Below are 21,414 nucleotides of genomic sequence, written 5' to 3'. Positions count from 1 at the left end.
AATGTGCGCATAGAGACTGTTGTATTCAATCCCGATGCAATTTCTGTGTTTTATCAACACTCTGATACTCCACAGATTACAGAATGCCTCCAAATGTGCATCGGAAACTACTACTGGTCTTCCAGGGAACGATCAAAGTGTAAAGTCTTTGAGACATTACTCCCATGGAGGAAAGTGCGCATGGTGACTGTTGTATTCAATCAAGATGCATTTTCTGTGTTTCATCAACACTCTGATAGTCCACAGATTACAGAATGCCACGAGATGTGCATCGGAAACTACTACTGGTCTTCCCGGGAACGATCAAACCGTAGACTCTTTGAGACATTACTCCCATGGAAGAAAGTGCGCATGGTGACTCTTGTATTCAATCCCGATGCCATTTCTGTGTTTCATCAACACTCTGATACTCAACAGATTACAGAATGCCTCCAGATGTGCAGTTGAAACTACTACTGGCCTTCCACTGAACGATCAAAGCGTAGACTCTTTGAGACATTACTCTTATGGATCGAACTGCGCATGGAGAATGTTGTATTCAATCCCGATGCAATTTCTGTGTTTCATCAACACTCTGATAGTCCGCAGATTACAGAATGCCTCCAGATGTTAATCGGAAACTACTACTGGTCTTCCAGTTAACGATCAAAGCATAGGCTGTTTGTTACATTACTCCCATGGAGAAAAGTGCGCATGGTGACTGTTGTATTCAATCCCGATTCATTTACAGTGTTTCATCAACACTCTGATAGACCACAGATTACAGAATGCCACGAGATGTGCATCGGAAACTACTACTGGTCTCCAGGGAACGATGAAAGCGTAGACTGTTTGAGACATTACTTTTATGTAAGAAACAGCGCATGGTGACTGCTGTATTGAATCCCGATGCCATTTCTGTGTTTCATCAACACTCTGATAGTCCACAGATTACAGAATGCCTCCACATGTGAATCGGAAACTACTACTGGTCTTCCAGGAAACCATCAAAGCGTAGACTGTTTGAGACATTACTCCCATGGAGGAATGTGCGCATAGTGACTGTTGTATTCAATCCCGATGCAATTTCTGTGTTTTATCAACACTCTGATACTCCACAGATTACAGAATGCCTCCAAATGTGCATCGGAAACTACTACTGGTCTTCCAGGGAACGATCAAAGTGTAAAGTCTTTGAGACATTACTCCCATGGAGGAAAGTGCGCATGGTGACTGTTGTATTCAATCCCGATGCATTTTCTGTGTTTCATCAACACTCTGATAGTCCACAGATTACAGAATGCCACGAGATGTGCATCGGAAACTACTACTGGTCTTCCCGGGAACGATCAAACCGTAGACTCTTTGAGACATTACTCCCATGGAAGAAAGTGCGCATGGTGACTGTTGTATTCAATCCCGATTCATTTACAGTGTTTCATCAACACTCTGATAGACCACAGATTACAGAATGCCACGAGATGTGCATCGGAAACTACTACTGGTCTCCAGGGAACGATGAAAGCGTAGACTGTTTGAGACATTACTTTTATGTAAGAAACAGCGCATGGTGACTGTTGTATTGAATCCCGATGCAATTTCTGTGTTTCATCAACACTCTGATAGTCCACAGATTACAGAATGCCTCCACATGTGAATCGGAAACTACTACTGGTCTTCCAGGAAACCATCAAAGCGTAGACTGTTTGAGACCTTACTTTTATGGAGGAATGTACGCATGGTGACTGTTGTATTCAATCCCCATGCAATTTCTGTGTTTCATCAACACTCTGATAGTCCACAGATTACAGAATGCCTCCAGATGTTAATCGGAAACTACTACTGGTCTTCCAGGGAACGATCGAAGCCTAGACTGTTTGAGACATTACTCCCATGGAGGAAACTGCGCATGGAGAATGTTGTATTCAATCCCGATGCAATTTCTGTGTTTCATCAACACTCTGATAGTCCACAGATTACAAAATGCCTCCAGATGTTAATCGGAAACTACTACTGGTTCTCCAGGGAACGATCAAAGCGTAGACTGTTTGGGACATTACTCCCATGAAGGAAAGTGCGCATGGTGACTGTTGTATTCAATCCCGATGCAATTTCTGTTTTTCATCAACACTCTGATACTCCACAGATTACAGAATGCCTCAAAATGTGCATCGGAAACTACTACTGGTCTTCCAGGGAACGATCAAAGCGTAGACTGTTAGAGACATTACTCCCATGGAGGAAAGTGCGCATGGTGACTGTTGCATTCAATCCCGATGCAATTTCTGTGTTTCATCAACACTCTGATACTCAACAGATTACAGAATGCCTCCAGATGTGCAGTTGAAACTGCTACTGGCCTTTCACTGAACGATCAAAGCGTAGACTGTTTGAGACATTGATGTTATGGAACGAACTGCGCATGGAGAATTTTCTATTCAATCCCGATGCAATTTCTGTGTTTCATCAACACTCTGATAGTCCACAGATTACAGAATGCCTCCAGATGTTAATCGGAAACTACTACTGGTCTTCCAGTTAACGATCAAAGCGTAGGCTGTTTGTTACATTACTCCCATGGAGGAAAGGGCGCATGGTGACTGTTGTATTCAATCACGATGCATTTACAGTGATTCATCAACAATCTGATAGACCACAGATTACAGAATGCCACGAGATGTGCATCGGAAACTACTACTGGTCTTCCAGGGAACGATCAAAGCGTAGACTGTTTGAGACATTACTCCCATGGAGGAAACTGCGCATGGTGACTGTTGTATTTAATCCCGATGCAATTTCTGTGTTTCATCAACACTCTGATTCTCCACAGATTACAGAATGCCTCCAAATGTGCTTAGGAAACTACTACTGGTCTTCCAGGGAACGATCAAAGCGTAGACTGTTTAAGACATTACTCCCATGGAGGAAAGTGCGCATGGTGACTGTTGTATCCAATCCCGATGCATTTTCTGTGTTTCATCAACACTCTGATAGTCCACAGATTACAGAATGACACGAGATGTGCATCGGAAACTACTACTGGTCTTCCCAGGAACGATCAAAGCGTAGACTGTTTGAGACATTACTCCCATGGAGGAAAGTGCGCATGGTGACTGTTGTATCCAATCCCGATGCATTCTCTGTGTTTCATCAACACTCTGATAGTCCACAGATTACAGAATGCCACGAGATGTGCATCGGAAACTACTACTTGTCTTCCCGGGAACGATCAAAGCGAGGACTGTTTGAGACATTACTCCCATGGAGGAAAGTGCGCATGGTGACTGTCGTATTCAATCCCGATGCAATTTCTGTGTTTCATCAACACTCTGATAGTCCACAGATTACAGAATGCCACGAGATGTGCATCGGAAACTACTACTGGTCTTCCCGGGAACGATCAAACCGTAGACTCTTTGAGACATTACTCCCATGGAAGAAAGTGCGCATGGTGACTGTTGTATTCAATCCCGATTCATTTACAGTGTTTCATCAACACTCTGATAGACCAAAGATTACAGAATGCCACGAGATGTGCATCGGAAACTACTACTGGTCTCCAGGGAACGATGAAAGCGTAGACTGTTTGAGACATTACTTTTATGTAAGAAACAGCGCATGGTGACTGTTGTATTGAATCCCGATGCAATTTCTGTGTTTCATCAACACTCTGATAGTCCACAGATTACAGAATGCCTCCACATGTGAATCGGAAACTACTACTGGTCTTCCAGGAAACCATCAAAGCGTAGACTGTTTGAGACATTACTTTTATGGAGGAATGTACGCATGGTGACTGTTGTATTCAATCCCCATGCAATTTCTGTGTTTCATCAACACTCTGATAGGCTACAGATTACAGAATGCCTCCAGATGTTAATCGGAAACTACTACTGGTCTTCCAGGGAACGATCGAAGCGTAGACTGTTTGAGACATTACTCCCATGGAGGAAACTGCGCATGGAGAATGTTGTATTCAATCCCGATGCAATTTCTGTGTTTCATCAACACTCTGATAGTCCACAGATTACAAAATGCCTCCAGATGTTAATCGGAAACTACTACTGGTTCTCCAGGGAACGATCAAAGCGTAGACTGTTTGGGACATTACTCCCATGAAGGAAAGTGCGCATGGTGACTGTTGTATTCAATCCCGATGCAATTTCTGTGTTTCATCAACACTCTGATAGTCCACAGATTACAGAATGCCTCCAAATGTGCATCGGAAACTACTACTGGTCTTCCAGGGAACGATAAAAGCGTAAACTCTTTGAGACATTACTCCCATGGAGGAAAGTGCGCATGGTGACTGTTGTATTCAATCCCGATGCATTTTCTGTGTTTCATCAACACTCTGATAGTCCACAGATTACAGAATGCCACTAGATGTGCATCGGAAACTACTCCTGGTCTTCCCGGGAGCGATCAAAGCGTAGACTGTTTGAGACATTACTCCCATGGAGGAATGTGCGCATAGTGACTGTTGTATTCAATCCCGATGCAATTTCTGTGTTTTATCAACACTCTGATACTCCACAGATTACAGAATGCCTCCAAATGTGCATCGGAAACTACTACTGGTCTTCCAGGGAACGATCAAAGTGTAAAGTCTTTGAGACATTACTCCCATGGAGGAAAGTGCGCATGGTGACTGTTGTATTCAATCAAGATGCATTTTCTGTGTTTCATCAACACTCTGATAGTCCACAGATTACAGAATGCCACGAGATGTGCATCGGAAACTACTACTGGTCTTCCCGGGAACGATCAAACCGTAGACTCTTTGAGACATTACTCCCATGGAAGAAAGTGCGCATGGTGACTCTTGTATTCAATCCCGATGCCATTTCTGTGTTTCATCAACACTCTGATACTCAACAGATTACAGAATGCCTCCAGATGTGCAGTTGAAACTACTACTGGCCTTCCACTGAACGATCAAAGCGTAGACTCTTTGAGACATTACTCTTATGGATCGAACTGCGCATGGAGAATGTTGTATTCAATCCCGATGCAATTTCTGTGTTTCATCAACACTCTGATAGTCCGCAGATTACAGAATGCCTCCAGATGTTAATCGGAAACTACTACTGGTCTTCCAGTTAACGATCAAAGCATAGGCTGTTTGTTACATTACTCCCATGGAGAAAAGTGCGCATGGTGACTGTTGTATTCAATCCCGATTCATTTACAGTGTTTCATCAACACTCTGATAGACCACAGATTACAGAATGCCACGAGATGTGCATCGGAAACTACTACTGGTCTCCAGGGAACGATGAAAGCGTAGACTGTTTGAGACATTACTTTTATGTAAGAAACAGCGCATGGTGACTGCTGTATTGAATCCCGATGCCATTTCTGTGTTTCATCAACACTCTGATAGTCCACAGATTACAGAATGCCTCCACATGTAAATCGGAAACTACTACTGGTCTTCCAGGAAACCATCAAAGCGTAGACTGTTTGAGACATTACTCCCATGGAGGAATGTGCGCATAGTGACTGTTGTATTCAATCCCGATGCAATTTCTGTGTTTTATCAACACTCTGATACTCCACAGATTACAGAATGCCTCCAAATGTGCATCGGAAACTACTACTGGTCTTCCAGGGAACGATCAAAGTGTAAAGTCTTTGAGACATTACTCCCATGGAGGAAAGTGCGCATGGTGACTGTTGTATTCTATCCCGATGCATTTTCTGTGTTTTATCAACACTCTGATAGTCCACAGATTACAGAATGCCAGGAGATGTGCATCGGAAACTACTACTGGTCTTCCCGGGAACGATCAAACCGTAGACTCTTTGAGACATTACTCCCATGGAAGAAAGTGCGCATGGTGACTGTTGTATTCAATCCCGATTCATTTACAGTGTTTCATCAACACTCTGATAGACCACAGATTACAGAATGCCACGAGATGTGCATCGGAAACTACTACTGGTCTCCAGGGAACGATGAAAGCGTAGACTGTTTGAGACATTACTTTTATGTAAGAAACAGCGCATGGTGACTGTTGTATTGAATCCCGATGCAATTTCTGTGTTTCATCAACACTCTAATAGTCCACAGATTACAGAATGCCTCCACATGTGAATCGGAAACTACTACTGGTCTTCCAGGAAACCATCAAAGCGTAGACTGTTTGAGACCTTACTTTTATGGAGGAATGTACGCATGGTGACTGTTGTATTCAATCCCCATGCAATTTCTGTGTTTCATCAACACTCTGATAGTCCACAGATTACAGAATGCCTCCAGATGTTAATCGGAAACTACTACTGGTCTTCCAGGGAACGATCGAAGCGTAGACTGTTTGAGACATTACTCCCATGGAGGAAACTGCGCATGGAGAATGTTGTATTCAATCCCGATGCAATTTCTGTGTTTCATCAACACTCTGATAGTCCACAGATTACAAAATGCCTCCAGATGTTAATCGGAAACTACTACTGGTTCTCCAGGGAACGATCAAAGCGTAGACTGTTTGGGACATTACTCCCATGAAGGAAAGTGCGCATGGTGACTGTTGTATTCAATCCCGATGCAATTTCTGTTTTTCATCAACACTCTGATACTCCACAGATTACAGAATGCCTCAAAATGTGCATCGGAAACTACTACTGGTCTTCCAGGGAACGATCAAAGCGTAGACTGTTAGAGACATTACTCCCATGGAGGAAAGTGCGCATGGTGACTGTTGCATTCAATCCCGATGCAATTTCTGTGTTTCATCAACACTCTGATACTCAACAGATTACAGAATGCCTCCAGATGTGCAGTTGAAACTGCTACTGGCCTTTCACTGAACGATCAAAGCGTACACTGTTTGAGACATTGATCCTATGGAACGAACTGCGCATGGAGAATTTTCTATTCAATCCCGATGCAATTTCTGTGTTTCATCAACACTCTGATAGTCCACAGATTACAGAATGCCTCCAGATGTTAATCGGAAACTACTACTGGTCTTCCAGTTAACGATCAAAGCGTAGGCTGTTTGTTACATTACTCCCATGGAGGAAAGGGCGCATGGTGACTGTTGTATTCAATCACGATGCATTTACAGTGATTCATCAACAATCTGATAGACCACAGATTACAGAATGCCACGAGATGTGCATCGGAAACTACTACTGGTCTCCAGGGAACGATGAAAGCGTAGACTGTTTGAGACATTACTTTTATGTAAGAAACAGCGCATGGTGACTGTTGTATTGAATCCCGATGAAATTTCTGTGTTTCATCAACACTCTGATAGTCCACAGATTACAGAATGCCTCCACATGTGAATCGGAAACTACTACTGGTCTTGCAGGAAACCATCAAATCGTAGACTGTTTGAGACGTTACTTTTATGGAGGTATGTACGCATGGTGACTGTTGTATTCAATCCCGATGCAATTTCTGTGTTTCATCAACACTCTGATAATCCACAGATTACAGAATGCCTCCAGATGTTAATCGGAAACTACTACTGGTCTTCCAGGGAACGATCAAAGCGTAGACTGTTTGAGACATTACTCCCATGGAGGAAACTGCGCATGGTGACTGTTGTATTTAATCCCGATGCAATTTCTGTGTTTCATCAACACTCTGATTCTCCACAGATTACAGAATGCCTCCAAATGTGCTTAGGAAACTACTACTGGTCTTCCAGGGAACGATCAAAGCGTAGACTGTTTAAGACATTACTCCCATGGAGGAAAGTGCGCATGGTGACTGTTGTATCCAATCCCGATGCATTTTCTGTGTTTCATCAACACTCTGATAGTCCACAGATTACAGAATGACACGAGATGTGCATCGGAAACTACTACTGGTCTTCCCAGGAACGATCAAAGCGTAGACTGTTTGAGACATTACTCCCATGGAGGAAAGTGCGCATGGTGACTGTTGTATCCAATCCCGATGCATTCTCTGTGTTTCATCAACACTCTGATAGTCCACAGATTACAGAATGCCACGAGATGTGCATCGGAAACTACTACTTGTCTTCCCGGGAACGATCAAAGCGAGGACTGTTTGAGACATTACTCCCATGGAGACAAGTGCGCATGGTGACTGTCGTATTCAATCCCGATGCAATTTCTGTGTTTCATCAACACTCTGATAGTCCACAGATTACAGAATGCCACGAGATGTGCATCGGAAACTACTACTGGTCTTCCCGGGAACGATCAAACCGTAGACTCTTTGAGACATTACTCCCATGGAAGAAAGTGCGCATGGTGACTGTTGTATTCAATCCCGATTCATTTACAGTGTTTCATCAACACTCTGATAGACCAAAGATTACAGAATGCCACGAGATGTGCATCGGAAACTACTACTGGTCTCCAGGGAACGATGAAAGCGTAGACTGTTTGAGACATTACTTTTATGTAAGAAACAGCGCATGGTGACTGTTGTATTGAATCCCGATGCAATTTCTGTGTTTCATCAACACTCTGATAGTCCACAGATTACAGAATGCCTCCACATGTGAATCGGAAACTACTACTGGTCTTCCAGGAAACCATCAAAGCGTAGACTGTTTGAGACATTACTTTTATGGAGGAATGTACGCATGGTGACTGTTGTATTCAATCCCCATGCAATTTCTGTGTTTCATCAACACTCTGATAGTCCACAGATTACAGAATGCCTCCAGATGTTAATCGGAAACTACTACTGGTCTTCCAGGGAACGATCGAAGCGTAGACTGTTTGAGACATTACTCCCATGGAGGAAACTGCGCATGGAGAATGTTGTATTCAATCCCGATGCAATTTCTGTGTTTCATCAACACTCTGATAGTCCACAGATTACAAAATGCCTCCAGATGTTAATCGGAAACTACTACTGGTTCTCCAGGGAACGATCAAAGCGTAGACTGTTTGGGACATTACTCCCATGAAGGAAAGTGCGCATGGTGACTGTTGTATTCAATCCCGATGCAATTTCTGTTTTTCATCAACACTCTGATACTCCACAGATTACAGAATGCCTCCAAATGTGAATCGGAAACTACTACTGGTCTTCCAGGGAACGATCAAAGCGTAGACTGTTAGAGACATTACTCCCATGGAGGAAAGTGCGCATGGTGACTGTTGCATTCAATCCCGATGCAATTTCTGTGTTTCATCAACACTCTGATACTCAACAGATTACAGAATGCCTCCAGATGTTAATCGGAAACTACTACTGGTCTTCCAGGAAACCATCAAAGCGTAGACTGTTTGAGACATTACTTTTATGGAGGAATGTACGCATGGTGACAGTTGTATTCAATCCCGATGCATTTTCTGTGTTTCATCAACACTCTGATGGTCCACAGATTACAGAATGCCTCCAGATGTGCATCGGAAACTACTACTGCTTTTCCAGGGAACGATCAAAGCGTAGACTGTTTGAGACATTACTGCCATGGAGGAAAGTGTGCATGGTGACTGTTGTATTCAATCCCAATGCAATTTCTGTGTTTCATCAACACTCTGATAGTCCACAGATTACAGAATGCCTCCAAATGTGCATCGGAAACTACTACTGGTCTTCCAGGGAACGATAAAAGCGTAAACTCTTTGAGACATTACTCCCATGGAGGAAAGTGCGCATGGTGACTGTTGTATTCAATCCCGATGCATTTTCTGTGTTTCATCAACACTCTGATAGTCCACAGATTACAGAATGCCACAAGATGTGCATCGGAAACTACTCCTGGTCTTCCCGGGAACGATCAAAGCGTAGACTGTTTGAGACATTACTCCCATGGAGGAATGTGCGCATAGTGACTGTTGTATTCAATCCCGATGCAATTTCTGTGTTTTATCAACACTCTGATACTCCACAGATTACAGAATGCCTCCAAATGTGCATCGGAAACTACTACTGGTCTTCCAGGGAACGATCAAAGTGTAAAGTCTTTGAGACATTACTCCCATGGAGGAAAGTGCGCATGGTGACTGTTGTATTCAATCCCGATGCATTTTCTGTTTTTCATCAACACTCTGATAGTCCACAGATTACAGAATGCCACGAGATGTGCATCGGAAAGTACTACTGGTCTTCCCGGTAACGATCAAACCGTAGACTCTTTGAGACATTACTCCCATGGAAGAAAGTGCGCATGGTGACTCTTGTATTCAATCCCGATGCCATTTCTGTGTTTCATCAACACTCTGATACTCAACAGATTACAGAATGCCTCCAGATGTGCAGTTGAAACTACTACTGGCCTTCCACTGAACGATCAAAGCGTAGACTGTTTGAGACATTACTCTTATGGATCGAACTGCGCATGGAGAATGTTGTATTCAATCCCGATGCAATTTCTGTGTTTCATCAACACTCTGATAGTCCACAGATTACAGAATGCCTCCAGATGTTAATCGGAAACTACTACTGGTCTTCCAGTTAACGATCAAAGCATAGGCTGTTTGTTACATTACTCCCATGGAGAAAAGTGCGCATGGTGACTGTTGTATTCAATCCCGATTCATTTACAGTGTCTCATCAACACTCTGATAGACCACAGATTACAGAATGCCACGAGATGTGCATCGGAAACTACTACTGGTCTCCAGGGAACGATGAAAGCGTAGACTGTTTGAGACATTACTTTTATGTAAGAAACAGCGCATGGTGACTGTTGTATTGAATCCCGATGCAATTTCTGTGTTTCATCAACACTCTGATAGTCCACAGATTACAGAATGCCTCCACATGTGAATCGGAAACTACTACTGGTCTTCCAGGAAACCATCAAAGCGTAGACTGTTTGAGACATTACTTTTATGGAGGAATGTACGCATGGTGACTGTTGTATTCAATCCCCATGCAATTTCTGTGTTTCATCAACACTCTGATAGTCCACAGATTACAGAATGCCTCCAGATGTTAATCGGAAACTACTACTGGTCTTCCAGGGAACGATCGAAGCGTAGACTGTTTGAGACATTACTCCCATGGAGGAAACTGCGCATGGAGAATGTTGTATTCAATCCCGATGCAATTTCTGTGTTTCATCAACACTCTGATAGTCCACAGATTACAAAATGCCTCCAGATGTTAATCGGAAACTACTACTGGTTCTCCAGGGAACGATCAAAGCGTAGACTGTTTGGGACATTACTCCCATGAAGGAAAGTGAACATGGTGACTGTTGTATTCAATCCCGATGCAATTTCTGTGTTTCATCAACACTCTGATAGTCCACAGATTACAGAATGCCTCCAAATGTGCATCGGAAACTACTACTGGTCTTCCAGGGAACGATAAAAGCGTAAACTCTTTGAGACATTACTCCCATGGAGGAAAGTGCGCATGGTGACTGTTGTATTCAATCCCGATGCATTTTCTGTGTTTCATCAACACTCTGATAGTCCACAGATTACAGAATGCCACTAGATGTGCATCGGAAACTACTCCTGGTCTTCCCGGGAACGATCAAAGCGTAGACTGTTTGAGACATTACTCCCATGGAGGAATGTGCGCATAGTGACTGTTGTATTCAATCCCGATGCAATTTCTGTGTTTTATCAACACTCTGATACTCCACAGATTACAGAATGCCTCCAAATGTGCATCGGAAACTACTACTGGTCTTCCAGGGAACGATCAAAGTGTAAAGTCTTTGAGACATTACTCCCATGGAGGAAAGTGCGCATGGTGACTGTTGTATTCAATCCCGATGCATTTTCTGTGTTTCATCAAGACTCTGATAGTCCACAGATTACAGAATGCCACGAGATGTGCATCGGAAACTACTACTGGTCTTCCCGGGAACGATCAAACCGTAGACTCTTTGAGACATTACTCCCATGGAAGAAAGTGCGCATGGTGACTCTTGTATTCAATCCCGATGCCATTTCTGTGTTTCATCAACACTCTGATACTCAACAGATTACAGAATGCCTCCAGATGTGCAGTTGAAACTACTACTGGCCTTCCACTGAACGATCAAAGCGTAGACTCTTTGAGACATTACTCTTATGGATCGAACTGCGCATGGAGAATGTTGTATTCAATCCCGATGCAATTTCTGTGTTTCATCAACACTCTGATAGTCCACAGATTACAGAATGCCTCCAGATGTTAATCGGAAACTACTACTGGTCTTCCAGTTAACGATCAAAGCATAGGCTGTTTGTTACATTACTCCCATGGAGAAAAGTGCGCATGGTGACTGTTGTATTCAATCCCGATTCATTTACAGTGTTTCATCAACACTCTGATAGACCACAGATTACAGAATGCCACGAGATGTGCATCGGAAACTACTACTGGTCTCCAGGGAACGATGAAAGCGTAGACTGTTTGAGACATTACTTTTATGTAAGAAACAGCGCATGGTGACTGCTGTATTGAATCCCGATGCAATTTCTGTGTTTCATCAACACTCTGATAGTCCACAGATTACAGAATGCCTCCACATGTGAATCGGAAACTACTACTGGTCTTCCAGGAAACCATCAAAGCGTAGACTGTTTGAGACATTACTCCCATGGAGGAATGTGCGCATAGTGACTGTTGTATTCAATCCCGATATAATTTCTGTGTTTTATCAACACTCTGATACTCCACAGATTACAGAATGCCTCCAAATGTGCATCGGAAACTACTACTGGTCTTCCAGGGAACGAGCAAAGTGTAAAGTCTTTGAGACATTACTCCCATGGAGGAAAGTGTGCATGGTGACTGTTGTATTCAATCCCGATGCATTTTCTGTGTTTCATCAACACTCTGATAGTCCAAAGATTACAGAATGCCACGAGATGTGCATCGGAAACTACTACTGGTCTTCCCGGGAACGATCAAACCGTAGACTCTTTGAGACATTACTCCCATGGAAGAAAGTGCGCATGGTGACTGTTGTATTCAATCCCGATTCATTTACAGTGTTTCATCAACACTCTGATAGACCACAGATTACAGAATGCCACGAGATGTGCATCGGAAACTACTACTGGTCTTCCAGGGAACGTTCAAAGCGTAGACTCTTAGAGACATTACTCCCATGGAGGAAAGTGCGCATGGTGACTGTTGCATTCAATCCCGATGCAATTTCTGTGTTTCATCAACACTCTGATACTCAACAGATTACAGAATGCCTCCAGATGTGCAGTTGAAACTGCTACTGGCCTTTCACTGAACGATCAAAGCGTAGACTGTTTGAGACATTAATCCTATGGAACGAACTGCGCATGGAGAATTTTGTATTCAATCCCGATGCAATTTCTGTGTTTCATCAACACTCTGATAGTCCACAGATTACAGAATGCCTCCAGATGTTAATCGGAAACTACTACTGGTCTTCCAGTTAACGATCAAAGCGTAGGCTGTTTGTTACATTACTCCCATGGAGGAAAGGGCGCATAGTGACTGTTGTATTCAATCACGATGCATTTACAGTGATTCATCAACAATCTGATAGACCACAGATTACAGAATGCCACGAGATGTGCATCGGAAACTACTACTGGTCTCCAGGGAACGATGAAAGCGTAGACTGTTTGAGACATTACTTTTATGTAAGAAACAGCGCATGGTGACTGTTGTATTGAATCCCGATGAAATTTCTGTGTTTCATCAACACTCTGATAATCCACAGATTACAGAATGCCTCCAGATGTTAATCGGAAACTACTACTGGTCTTCCAGGGAACGATCAAAGCGTAGACTGTTTGAGACATTACTCCCATGGAGGAAACTGCGCATGGTGACTGTTGTATTTAATCCCGATGCAATTTCTGTGTTTCATCAACACTCTGATTCTCCACAGATTACAGAATGCCTCCAAATGTGCTTAGGAAACTACTACTGGTCTTCCAGGGAACGATCAAAGCGTAGACTGTTTAAGACATTACTCCCATGGAGGAAAGTGCGCATGGTGACTGTTGTATCCAATCCCGATGCATTTTCTGTGTTTCATCAACACTCTGATAGTCCACAGATTACAGAATGACACGAGATGTGCATCGGAAACTACTACTGGTCTTCCCAGGAACGATCAAAGCGTAGACTGTTTGAGACATTACTCCCATGGAGGAAAGTGCGCATGGTGACTGTTGTATCCAATCCCGATGCATTCTCTGTGTTTCATCAACACTCTGATAGTCCACAGATTACAGAATGCCACGAGATGTGCATCGGAAACTACTACTGGTCTTGCAGGAAACCATCAAATCGTAGACTGTTTGAGACGTTACTTTTATGGAGGAATGTACGCATGGTGACTGTTGTATTCAATCCCGATGCAATTTCTGTGTTTCATCAACACTCTGATAATCCACAGATTACAGAATGCCTCCAGATGTTAATCGGAAACTACTACTGGTCTTCCAGGGAACGATCAAAGCGTAGACTGTTTGAGACATTACTCCCATGGAGGAAACTGCGCATGGTGACTGTTGTATTTAATCCCGATGCAATTTCTGTGTTTCATCAACACTCTGATTCTCCACAGATTACAGAATGCCTCCAAATGTGCTTAGGAAACTACTACTGGTCTTCCAGGGAACGATCAAAGCGTAGACTGTTTAAGACATTACTCCCATGGAGGAAAGTGCGCATGGTGACTGTTGTATCCAATCCCGATGCATTTTCTGTGTTTCATCAACACTCTGATAGTCCACAGATTACAGAATGACACGAGATGTGCATCGGAAACTACTACTGGTCTTCCCAGGAACGATCAAAGCGTAGACTGTTTGAGACATTACTCCCATGGAGGAAAGTGCGCATGGTGACTGTTGTATCCAATCCCGATGCATTCTCTGTGTTTCATCAACACTCTGATAGTCCACAGATTACAGAATGCCACGAGATGTGCATCGGAAACTACTACTTGTCTTCCCGGGAACGATCAAAGCGAGGACTGTTTGAGACATTACTCCCATGGAGGAAAGTGCGCATGGTGACTGTCGTATTCAATCCCGATGCAATTTCTGTGTTTCATCAACAATATGATAGTCCACAGATTACAGAAAGCCTCCAGAAGTTCATCGGAAACTACTACTGGTCTTCCAGGAAACGATCAAAGCGTAGACTGTTAGAGACATTAATCCCATGGAGGAAAGTGATCATGGTGAGTGTTTTATTCAATCCGGATGCAATTACTGTGTTTCATCAACACTCTGATAGTCTACAGATTACAGAATGCCTCCAGAAGCTCATCGGAAACTACTACTGGTCTTCCAGGAAACGATCAAAGCGTAGACTGTTAGAGACATTACTCCCATGGAGGAAAGTGAGCATGGAGAGTGTTTTATTCAATCCCGACGCATTTTCTGTGTTTCATCAACACTCTGATAGTCCACAGATTACAGAATGCCACCAGAGGTGCATCGGAAACTACTACTGGTCTTCCAGGGAACGATCAAAGCGTAGACTGTTAGAGACATTACTCCCATGGAGGAAAGTGCGCATGATGACTGTTGTATTCAATCCCGATGCAATTTCTGTGTTTCATCAACACTCTGATACTCAACAGATTACGGAATGCCTCCAGATGTGCAGTTGAAACTGCTACTGGCCTTCACTGAACGATCAAATCGTAGACAGTTTGAGACATTAATCCTATGGATCGAACTGCGCATGGAGAATGTTGTATTCAATCCCGATGCAATTGCTGTGTTTCATCAACACTCTGATAGTCCAAAGATTACAGAATGCCTCCAGATGTTAATCGGAAACTACTACTGGTCTTCCAGTTAACGATCAAAGCGTAGGCTGTTTGTTACATTACTCCCATGGAGGAAAGGGCGCATGGTGACTGTTGTATTCAATCACGATGCATTTACAGTGATTCATCAACAATCTGATAGACCACAGATTACAGAATGCCACGAGATGTGCATCGGAAACTACTACTGGTCTCCAGGGAACGATGAAAGCGTAGACTGTTTGAGACATTACTCTTATGTAAGAAACAGCGCATGGTGCCTGTTTTATTGAATCCCGATGAAATTTCTGTGTTTCATCAACACTCTGATAGTCCACAGATTACAGAATGCCTCCACATGTGAATCGGAAACTACTACAGGTCTTGCAGGAAACCATCAAATCGTAGACTATTTGAGACATTACTTTTATGGAGGAATGTACGCATGGTGACTGTTGTATTCAATCCCGATGCAATTTCTGTGTTTCATCAACACTCTGATAATCCACAGATTACAGAATGCCACCAGATGTTAATCGGAAACTACTACTGGTCTTCCAGGGAACGATCAAAGCGTAGACTGTTTGAGACATTACTCCCATGGAGGAAACTGCGCATGGTGACTGTAGTATTCAATCCCGATGCAATTTCTGTGTTTCATCAACACTCTGATACTCCACAGATTACAGAATGCCTCCAAATGTGCTTCGGAAAGTACTACTGGTCTTCCAGGGAACGATCAAAGCGTAGACTGTTTAAGTCATTACTCCCATGGAGGAAAGTGCGCATGGTGACTGTTGTATCCAATCCCGATGCATTTTCTGTGTTTCATCAACACTCTGATAGTCCACAGATTACAGAATGCCACGAGATGTGCATCGGAAACTACTACTTGTCTTCCCGGGAACGATCAAAGCGTGGACTGTTTGAGACATTACTCCCATGGAGAAAAGTGCGCATGGTGACTGTCGTATTCAATCCCGATGCAATTTCTGTGTTTCATCAACACTCTGATAGTCCACAGATTACAGAAAGCCTCCAGAAGTTCATCGGAAACTACTACTGGTCTTCCAGGGAACGATCAAAGCATAGATTGTTTGAGACATTACTCCCGTGGAGGAAAGTGCGCATGGTGACTGTTGTATTCAATCTCGATGCATTTTCTGTGTTTCATCAACACTCTGATAGTCCACAGATTACAGAAAGCCTCCAGATGTGCATCGGAAACTACTACTGCTCTCCCATTGAACGATCAAAGCGTAGACTGTTTGAGACATTACTGCCATGGAGGAAAGTGTGCATGGTGACTGTTGTATTCAAACCCAATGCAATTTCTGTGTTTCATCAACACTGATAGTCCACAGATTACAGAAAGCCTCCAGAAGATCATAGGAAACTACTACTGGTCTTCCAGGAAACGATCAAAGCGTAGACTGTTAGAGACATTACTCCCATGGAGGAAAATGAGCATGGTGAGTGTTTTATTCAATCCCGATGCATTTTCTGTGTTTCATCAACACTCTGATAGTCCACAGATTACAGAATGCCACCAGAGGTGCATCGGAAACTACTACTGGTCTTCCCAGGAACGATCAAAGCGTAGACTGTTTGAGACATTACTCCCATGGAGGAAAGTGCGCATGGTGACTGTTGTATTCAATCCCGATGCATTTTCTGTGTTTCATCAACACTCTGATAGTCCACAGATTACAGAATGCCACGAGATGTGCATCAAAAGCTACTACTTGTCTTCCCTTGGAACGATCAAAGCGTAGACTGTTTGAGACATTACTCCCATGGAGGAAAGTGCGCATGGTGACTGTTGTATTCAATCCCGATGCAATTTCTGTGTTTCATCAACACTCTGATACCCCACAGATTACAGAATGCCTCCAAATGTGCATCGGAAACTACTACTGGACTTTCAGGGAACGATCAAAGCGTAGACTGTTTGAGACATTACTCCCATGGAGGAAAGTGCGCATGGTGACTGTTGTATCCAATCCCAATGCATTCTCTGTGTTTCATCAACACTCTGATAGTCCACAGATTACAGAATGCCACGAGATGTGCATCGGAAACTACTACTTGTCTTCCCGGGAACGATCAAAGCGAGGACTGTTTGAGACATTACTCCCATGGAGGAAAGTGCGCATGGTGACTGTCGTATTCAATCCCGATGCAATTTCTGTGTTTCATCAACACTCTGATAGTCCACAGATTACAGAAAGCCTCCAGAAGTTCATCGGAAACTACTACTGGTCTTCCAGGAAACGATCAAAGCGTAGACTGTTAGAGACATTACTCCCATGGAGGAAAGTGAGCATGGTGAGTGTTCTATTTAATCCGGATGCAATTACTTTGTTTCATCAACACTCTGATAGTCTACAGATTACAGAATGCCACCAGAGGTGCATCGGAAACTACTACTGATCTTCCAGGGAACGATCAAAGCGTAGATTGTTTGAGACATTACTCCCGTGGAGGAAAGTGCGCATGGTGACTGTTGTATTCAATCTCGATGCATTTTCTGTGTTTCATCAACACTCTGATAGTCCACAGATTACAGAATGCCTCCAGATGTGCATCGGAAACTACTACTGCTCTCCCATTGAACGATCAAAGCGTAGACTGTTTGAGACATTACTGCCATGGAGGAAAGTGTGCATGGTGACTGTTGTATTCAATCGCAATGCAATTTCTGTGTTTCATCAACACTCTGATAGTCCACAGATTACAGAAAGCCTCCAGAAGTTCATCGGAAACTACTACTGGTCTTCCAGGAAACGATCAAAGCGTAGACTGTTAGAGACATTACTCCCATGGAGGAATGTGAGCATGGTGAGTGTTTTATTCAATCCCGATGCATTTGCTGTGTTTCATCAACACTCTGATAGTCCACAGATTACAGAATGCCACCAGAGGTGCATCGGAAACTACTACTGATCTTCCCAGGAACGATCAAAGCGTAGACTGTTTGAGACATTACTCCCATGGAGGAAAGTGCGCATGGTGACTGTTGTATTCAATCACGATGCATTTTCTGTGTTTCATCAACACTCTGATAGTCCACAGATTACAGAATGCAACGAGATGTGCATCAAAAGCTACTACTTGTCTTCCCTTGGAACGATCAAAGCGTAGACTGTTTGAGACATTACTCCCATGGAGGAAAGTGCGCATGGTGACTGTTGTATTCAATCCCGATGCAATTTCTGTGTTTCATCAACACTCTGATACTCCACAGATTACTGAATGCCTCCAAATGTGCATCGGAAACTACTACTGGTCTTTCAGGGAACGATCAAATCGTAGACTGTTTGAGACATTACTCCCATGGAGGAAAGTGCGCATGGTGACTGTTGTATCCAATCCCGATGCATTCTCTGTGTTTCATCAACACTCTGATAGTCCACAGATTACAGAATGCCACGAGATGTACATCGGAAACTACTACTTGTCTTCCCGGGAACGATCAAAGCGAGGACTGTTTGAGACATTACTCCCATGGAGGAATGTGCGCATGGTGACTGTCGTATTCAACCCGATGCAATTTCTGTGTTTCATCAACACTCTGATAGTCCACAGATTACAGAAAGCCTCCAGAAGTACATCGGAAACTACTACTGGTCTTCCAGGAAACGATCAAAGCGTAGACTGTTAGAGACATTTCTCCCATGGAGGAAAGTGAGCATGGTGAGTGTTTTATTCAATCCGGATGCAATTACTGTGTTTCATCAACACTCTGATAGTCTACAGATTACAGAATGCCACCAGAGGTGCATCGGAAACTACTACTGGTCTTCCAGGGAACGATCAAAGCGTAGATTGTTTGAGACATTACTCCCGTGGAGGAAAGTGCGCATGGTGACTGTTGTATTCAATCTCGATGCATTTTCTGTGTTTCATCAACACTCTGATAGTCCACAGATTACAGAATGCCTCCAGATGTGCATCGGAAACTACTACTGCTCTCCCATTGAACGATCAAGGCGTAGACTGTTTGAGACATTACTGCCATGGAGGAAAGTGTGCATGGTGACTGTTGTATTCAATCCCAATGCAATTTCTGTGTTTCATCAACACTCTGATAGTCCACAGATTACAGAATGCCTCCAAATGTGCATCGGAAACTACTACTGGTCTTCCAGGGAACGATAAAAGCGTAAACTCTTTGAGACATTACTCTCATGGAGGAAAGTGCGCATGGTGACTGTTGTATTCAATCCCGATGCATTTTCTGTGTTTCATCAACACTCTGATAGTCCACAGATTACAGAATGCCACGAGATGTGCATCGGAAACTACTACTGTTCTTCCCGGGAACGATCAAAGCGTAGACTGTTTGAGACATTACTCCCATGGAGGAATAAGCGCATAGTGACTGTTGTATTCAATCCCGATGCAATTTCTGTGTTTTATCAACACTCTGATACTCCACAGATTACAGAATGACTCCAAATGTGCATCGGAAACTACTACTGGTCTTCCAGGGAACGATCAAAGTGTAAACTCTTTGAGACATTACTCCCATGGAGGAAAGTGCGCATGGTGACTGTTGTATTCAATCCCGATGCATTTTCTGTGTTTCATCAACACTCTGATAGTCCACAGATTACAGAATGCCACGAGATGTGCATCGGAAACTACTACTGTTCTTCCCGGGAACGATCAAAGCGTAGACTCTTTGAGACATTACTCCCATGGAGGAAAGTGCGCATGGTGACTTTTGTATTCAATCCCGATGCAATTTCTGTGTTTCATCAACACTCTGATACTCAACAGATTACAGAATGCCTCCAGATGTGCAGTTGAAACTACTACTGGCCTTCCACTGAACGATCAAAGCGCAGACTGTTTGAGACATTACTCCTATGGTTCGAACTGCGCATGGAGAATGTTGTATTCAATCCCGATGCAATTTCTGTGTTTCATCAACACTCTGATAGTCCACAGATTACAGAATGCCTCCAGATGTTAATCGGAAACTACTACTGGTCTTCCAGTTAACGATCAAAGCGTAGGCTGTTTGTTACATTACTCCCATGGAGGAAAGGACGCATGGTGACTGTTGTATTCAATCCCGATGCATTTACAGTGTTTCATCAACACTCTGATAGACCACAGATTACAGAATGCCACGAGATGTGCATCGGAAACTACTACTGGTCTCCAGGGAACGATGAAAGCGTAGACTGTTTGAGACATTACTTTTATGTAAGAAACAGCGCAAGGTGACTGTTGTATTGAATCCCGATGCAATTTCTGTGTTTCATCAACACTCTGATAGTCCACAGATTACAGAATGCCTCCACATGTGAATCGGAAACTACTACTGGTCTTCCAGGAAACCATCAAACCGTAGACTGTTTGAGACATTACTTTTATGGAGGAATGTACGCATGGAGAATGTTGTATTCAATCCCGATGCAATTTCTGTGTTTCATCAACACTCTGATAGTCCACAGATTACAAAATGCCTCCAGATGTTAATCGGAAACTACTACTGGTTCTCCAGGGAACGATCAAAGCGTAGACTGTTTGAGACATTACTCCCATGGAGGAAAGTGCGCATGGTGACTGTTGTATCCAATCCCGATGCATTTTCTGTGTTTCATCAACACTCTGATAGTCCACAGATTACAGAATGCCACGAGATGTGCATCGGAAACTACTACTGGTCTTCCCGGGAACGATCAAAGCGTAGACTGTTTGAGACATTACTCCCATGGAGGAAAGTGCGCATGGTGACTGTCGTATTCAATCCCGATGCAATTTCTGTGTTTCA

Source organism: Schistocerca gregaria, chromosome X, assembly GCF_023897955.1.
Source record: "Schistocerca gregaria isolate iqSchGreg1 chromosome X, iqSchGreg1.2, whole genome shotgun sequence".
Taxonomy (NCBI): domain Eukaryota; kingdom Metazoa; phylum Arthropoda; class Insecta; order Orthoptera; family Acrididae; genus Schistocerca; species Schistocerca gregaria.
This window is presented reverse-complemented; position numbering follows the sequence as displayed.